This window comes from Eleutherodactylus coqui, chromosome 5 (genome assembly GCF_035609145.1).
Source record: "Eleutherodactylus coqui strain aEleCoq1 chromosome 5, aEleCoq1.hap1, whole genome shotgun sequence".
Classification (NCBI taxonomy): Eukaryota; Metazoa; Chordata; class Amphibia; order Anura; family Eleutherodactylidae; genus Eleutherodactylus; species Eleutherodactylus coqui.
Window position 1 is genome coordinate 255,620,059 of NC_089841.1, and position 6,699 is coordinate 255,626,757.

General features: G+C 39.8%; 1 pseudogene; it reads left to right on the forward strand.

The window, feature by feature from the left end:
* The window catches only part of LOC136628549 (SURP and G-patch domain-containing protein 2-like), a 28,886-nt pseudogene extending 22,387 nt beyond the window's left edge, over window positions 1-6,499 (forward strand).
* The last annotated feature ends 200 nt before the right edge of the window (window positions 6,500-6,699 follow it).

Consider the following 6,699-nt stretch of genomic DNA (forward strand, 5'->3'; position numbering starts at 1 on the left):
CTGGAGTGGAGAACTGAAAATGGAGGGGGAAAAAAAGGACTGTGTTAAGTTGTTAAAACTGAGACGTGTACGAAGGGGTGCTAATAGGTCCTCGGCTTTGACCACAAATAATTTACATAGAAAAACGAAATTTTACAGTTCTTCTACAGTCCCTTTTGAAAATCGATGCATTTCTGGCTGCGGTGCTGCAACTTCTTCAACCCATCCAGATAGAATTCTTCTAGTCGAGAAGTAAACTGAACATCAGCCTCTGCAGTGACATCAGAAATGGAGGCAAATTTTGGTTCCATTGATGTTTCTTCAAAAGAAAAAGATCGTCTCAGGGTGCCAGATCAGGCGAATAAGGATGATCTAGCACCTCGAAGCCCAGGTCAGCCAGTTTGCGTTGGGTGATGGCAGCTGTGCGTGACGAGGCATTGTTTTGCAGGAATGACACCTTAGGTTAACTTCTGAGCCTTTTAGACTTCAATACCTCCTTCAGCTTATCTAAAAGTGGTGTTTAATACAAAGCTGTGATAGATTCCTTTTGGAAGGTAGTCCACAAGCAGTATCCCATCTTTCTCCCAGAAGACAGACGCAATCACCTTGGATGACAACTTGTGCATTCTGGACTTCTTTGGATGTGGGGAGCCACTGTATCTCTGTTCTATTCTTTTGACTACTCTTTCGACTTGGGATCATACATAAAAATCCATGTTTCATGGAACATCCCCAGTCAAACCAGAAAAACAATAACATCCTGGCAAAAACGCTGCAGAATTTCCCTGGAGGCTTGCTCTCGAGCTCGCTTTTGATCCACTGACTGATATTTCAAGACCCACTTTGCAGACACCTTCCTTGTGTCCAGATAATCGTGAATTACGGACCCAACTCTTAATCTGGAATTGTTCAGAGCTTCAGCTTTTGGCAGAAACTTGCTGGTCTTCCAGAATCGTGTCATGGATGGCATCTATGGCTTCTGGAACAGTCACCACTGAAGGTCTCCCGGAACGGTCATCATGTGTTGGGTGTCGAAGCGGCAGGTTTTAAAATTTTATAATTCAATTTCTCACGAAGGGAACTTGTCACCTAATGTTTGCACAATGTCACTGTGAACTTCTTTGACAGACATCCCTTTCAAAAAACATGAACTTTGTCACTGCTCTGCTGTCCTTTGCAATAAAATTTGCTGGGGACTTCGCCATGTTGTCTTCAAATGTACACTACCGTTCAAAAGTTTGGGGTCACCCAAACAATTTTGTGTTTTCCATGAAAAGTCACACTTATTCACCACCATGCGTTGTGAAATGAATAGAAAATAGAGTCAAGACATTGACAAGGTTAGAAATAATGATTTGTATTTGAAATAACATTGTTTTTACATCAAACTTTGCTTTCGTCAAAGAATCCTCCTTTTGCAGCAATTACAGCATTGCACACCTTTGACATTCTAGCTGTTAATTTGTTGAGGTAAGCTTGAGAAATTGCACCCCACGCTTCTAGAAGCATCTCCCACAAGTTGGATTGGTTGGATGGGCACTTCTGGCGTACCATACGGTCAAGCTGCTCCCACAACAGCTCAATGGGGTTCAGATCTGGTGACTGCGCTGGCCACTCCATTACCGATAGAATACCACCTGCCTGCTTCTGCTGTAAATAGTTCTTGCACAATTTGGAGGTGTGTTTAGGGTCATTGTCCTGTTGTAGGATGAAATTGGTTCCAATCAAGCGCTGTCCACTGGGTATGGCATGGCGTTGCAAAATGGAGTGATAGCCTTCCTTATTCAGAATCCCTTTTACCCTGTACAAATCTCCCACATTACCAGCACCAAAGCAACCCCAGACCATCACATTACCTCCACCATGCTTAACAGATGGCGTCAGGCATTCTTCCAGCATCTTTTCATTTGTTCTGCGTCTCACAAACGTTCTTCTTTGTGATCCAAACACCTCAAACTTGGATTCATCCGTCCACAACACTTTTTTCCAGTCTTTCTCTGTCCAATGTCTGTGTTCTTTTGCCCATCTTAATCTTTTTCTTTTATTGGCCAGTCTCAGATATGGCTTTTTCTTTGCCACTCTGCCCTGAAGCCCAAAATCCCGCAGCCGCCTCTTCACTGTAGATGTTGACACTGGTGTTTTGCGGGTACTATTTAATGAAGATGCCAGTTGGGTACCTGTGAGGCGTCTGTTTCTCAAACTAGAGACTCTAATGTGCTTATCTTCTTGCTTAGTTGTGCAACGCGGCCTCCCACTTCTTTTTCTACTCTGGTTGGAGCCTGTTTGTGCTGTCCTCTGAAGGGAGTAGTACACACCGTTGTAGGAAATCTTCAATTTCTTAGCAATTTCTCGCATGGAATAGCCTTCATTTCTAAGAACAAGAATAGACTGTCGAGTTTCAGATGAAAGTTCTCTTTTTCTGGCCATTTTGAGCGTTTAATTGACCCCACAAATGTGATGCTCCAGAAACTCAATCTGCTCACAGGAAGGTCAGTTTTGTAGCTTCTGTAACGAGCTAGACTGTTTTCAGATGTGTGAACATGATTGCACAAGGGTTTTCTAATCATCAATTAGCCTTCTGAGCCAATGAGCAAACACATTGTACCATTAGAACACTGGAGTGATGGTTGCTGGAAATGGGCCTCTATACACCTTTGTAGATATTGCACAAAAAACCAGACATTTGCAGCTAGAATAGTCATTTACCACATTAGCAATGTATAGAGTGCATTTGTTTAAAGTTAGGACTAGTTTAAAGTTATCTTCATTGAAAAGTACAGTACTTTTCCTTCAAAAATAAGGACATTTCAATGTGACCCCAAACTTTTGAACGGTAGTGTATATTACATAACACTGGCACATGAGATCATGCCAAAAGTTGTTCAGAAAGTATTGCAAAGATTTATCACTTGAAAATGCACCTTCACTAATTTCAAAACAAATGAAAATGGCAAAGCCAAGCACTTATCAGCTCCCCTTGTAGTTACAGCAGAGGACATTTTTGTAGGGAGCCCCTGATTAAAGGTAGGCTCTACCTGGCCATATGCTTACCTATTTGCAACAAGGATGAAGACCCACCAACTGAGTTGATGGCTTTTTCTTCCGAACCTATTTGTTAACTAGTTGGCTGGTGGCAGCTGTAACAAACTGCTCCGTGGCCTCGTGTGAAATCTATGTATTTTAACCATTCTCTTCCTTTTCTTTCCTCCTTGAGAAACCCATGGATTTAGAATTTGCGAACAAGAAGCTTACCCAACACAATGTGGGTTTCAAGATGTTGAATAAGATGGGCTGGAAAGAAGGTGAAGGACTTGGCTCCCATGGATCTGGCATCAAAAATCCCATAAATGTGTATGTTGCACACCAGGTTTACCTTAGATGTTTGTTTTTTAGTAGGACTTCAGTGTACACTTTAGAACAGCTCTACGCTGGTAGTCTCCCCACTGCCACGGCTTTTTCAAGAGGCCTTTATTACTCTCATGGATATTCTTTGGGCTGGTAACCCACTGGTTTTTCAGTTGCATTTTTAAAAAAAAATTTTATTCTTGTTATACATCACTATACTTACCAAGTAGTATGGAATGTACAATTCATGTGACAATAGACTTTAGGTCTCCAACACATACTTACACCTCATTGTTTTAATAGAGCTATGATCAGGAAATTGTTAGGCTGGGTTCACATGGGAAGGATTTGCCACAGAAATTCTGTGTGGAATTTCTGTGTGGCAAATGCACCAGTGGCTCCTAATCCTTGGATTTGCAAAAATCTCGTCCACACAGGCTGGTCAATCCGTTGCGGCAAAGCCAGGCGGAAACAGCGATGCGGCGTGGAATTGACAGCCGCAGCATGAGATTTTTTTTTTCTCAGTTGCAGCTTCACTTCTCTATGGGGAGAGAAAGCCACAACGGAATGCCGGCGGCCGAACTGCTCCAAAAGCTGCGGCGAAATGCTGCGGGATTTGAAGCTATGGCTCTCCTGTGGAAATCTCATGTCTTTTCGGTGTGGCCAAGCCACGAGACTTCCGTTCCGTGGGAACCCAGCCTTACGTTTCTCACTCTGTCAGTGCCCAGTTTTATAATTCGGCAGGGCTCGGATGACTTCAGCCAAGGGAATTCAGTGACGTGCCGACGGGTTATTTGGCTTTTAATTCCTCTTTGCTGTGCATGAGCTTTGAATCCGCTTACTGAAATAAGTCAATATACAGTTGTCTAAAGACTGTATTTTATTCCATAAATTGTCCAAGTTGAAGAGCCAATCATTGGCTGTTCTCAAGTTTTATTTTTTTGCCACTTTAGGGGCACGGTCTCTGGTGGAGAGGGCTTGGGTGCTGAAGAAAAGAAGGCTGGCAAATCTACGAACTTTGAAGTTTTTCGTCAAAGAATGATTGAAATGTACAAGCAGAAAATTACTAAATGAGTAAGTAGGCTTGCAGAACAAAATTACATTTTTTTTTTTTTCGTGTGGCATTTATGGCCTTCTCGTTCTGAAGGAAGTGGGCGAGGGTGTGGACTAACAAAGAAACTTTCACTTTTGAAAAGTGAAATTGAGAACACAATGGCTTTACCCCCACAGTTTTTTTTCTTCAATATGAATGGCGCTTAACTTCATTTAATGTTTCATAGACTCTGTTGTGCGATGGTGGTGCTAAATAATATGGTAAAATTACAATTGATGCATTTACTTTAAAGAGAAAAAAAAATTGAGACCATCAGTTTTGTGCCGCTCTTGTGGTTTCCATTGCCTTCAGGTCTAGTGCCGGCAACTGTCCATTTCTGCCATCCATATCTGCAAACTGATAATGGAATTTCTCTTCATACGAATTGATTCTTTCCATTTACACCGGTTTTGGTCCTTCTGCGCATCCATTTCTTTCCAATTCTGACACCAAAATGTTCACTAGTAAACATTACTAGAACATCTGACGGCAATCGTTTTTGTAGAGCTTTCATGTTAGAAAGTGAAATGATTTGTTTCTTGGTATATTCAACAATTTTTTTTTTATTGACATTTAATTCATTTTTTACATATATATATATATATATATATATATATATATATATATATATATATCTTTGGCATTGGTTTGCCGAAATTGAAATTCTGATCCTAAAAATAAACTTTTTTTTTTTTTTTAATTTATAGCCTATGCAGTTGAATACTTTTACTATACTGAATTTTAAGGGTTAAGACAAAAGTCCTGAAAAAAATTCCCTATCGTTAAGGAAACCGTTTCTCCCGTTTGGTATTCTTACCCTCAAAAATATTTAGAAACCGTCCGTTTGTGTGGTTTATTACACTTTAGACGATTTCTGGCTGATTCAAGATATGGACATCTTTGTCATTAGATGCGGCCTAAATCACATGGAGCTTTTCTGTGTGAGTAGTTTGCTAGCAGGGTCGTTATTCGGATTACAGAATGTTCCACGTTGACCACTTTGGCCTTGCATGATGCTGTATGATTTTGCCTTAATGGTGATGCAGCTCTTGCGGGCTCGGTTGGACCTCTTATGCACTCGGTGAATTTTGTGCATTGAAGCTTTCAAATATTCAGTCTCATTCTATTATTCCTCTTTTTTTCCCCATTTCACAGGATACAGGAAGACTGCTGAGATCTAGGAAGTCACATTTTCCTGTATGTTTTGGGTCACACGTAGGACCCTCATAGATTTCAGAATGAAAAGTGTCTTCATGATCTTCCTACAGCTGGTTGGTGGTTTCATTATTTTTATTTATTTATTTTTTTATGCACTGGGACATACATTTTGCTCATATAAGAAAGTGGCTTTCGATCCGGTTGTGCATTTCAAATGTATAACGTAACCTTTATATGGTTAAGATGCCTTCATTACATTGAAGCATATTGATGACCCTTCCCTCTATTGAAGGTGTACATTATGAGCGGATTAACCACCTCAAGAGAAACAAATTTATCAAAATATATATATGTCTGCTCGCACACAGCCACTTCTTTTTTTTTTTTGAGTGCTGTCTGTTCTATTTTCATGCATTTTTGCGCTTTTTTGACGCACAACATCAGAAGGTTTGGGTGCATTTAAAACACTGTACAATCTGTTTGAAAATGCCGCTTGAAATTAGCGTTTTGTAATGCCTGTGTGAGATCGGCTTTAAAAGCGGTTTCCAATTTTTGTGCTCAGAGCAGGTTGTTTCCTTGCTGAATTATAAAGAAAGTGATAACTATATATATATATATATATATATATATATATATATATATATATCTACATCTTTCCAAAATAAAAACATGTATGATAAATCACTTGTGTGATGGGGTCTTGTGCAAGGAATGGTTGGCACTAGAAGTCAAACCCCTTTAATTTCTCACAACCGTCCAAATTTGGAACGAGAACCCTCCTAATTTGAAAAGGGAGATTGGGGATCTCTAATTTGTTTTTTTGATGTTTTAGAAGAGGTACAGTGATAATTAGAACAATGCCTATTTTCTTTTGAAGTAAAAGACTTTGAGGAGAAACTTTAAATAAAGAATCATTTAAAACAAGTGCCTCTGTTTTTATCTTCTGTTGTTGACGCTTCATAGTTGTTTAAACTATACACATTAGAAAAGCCGTATGAATGAATAGAACACGTTAGACATGCTAAATTACCCCCCTGAAATCTATTAAATAGTTTCTTTTCAAGTGTATTCACGAATGAAAAAGAAATGTCACACAAAATGCAGGGGAATAAAAACTAACCCCC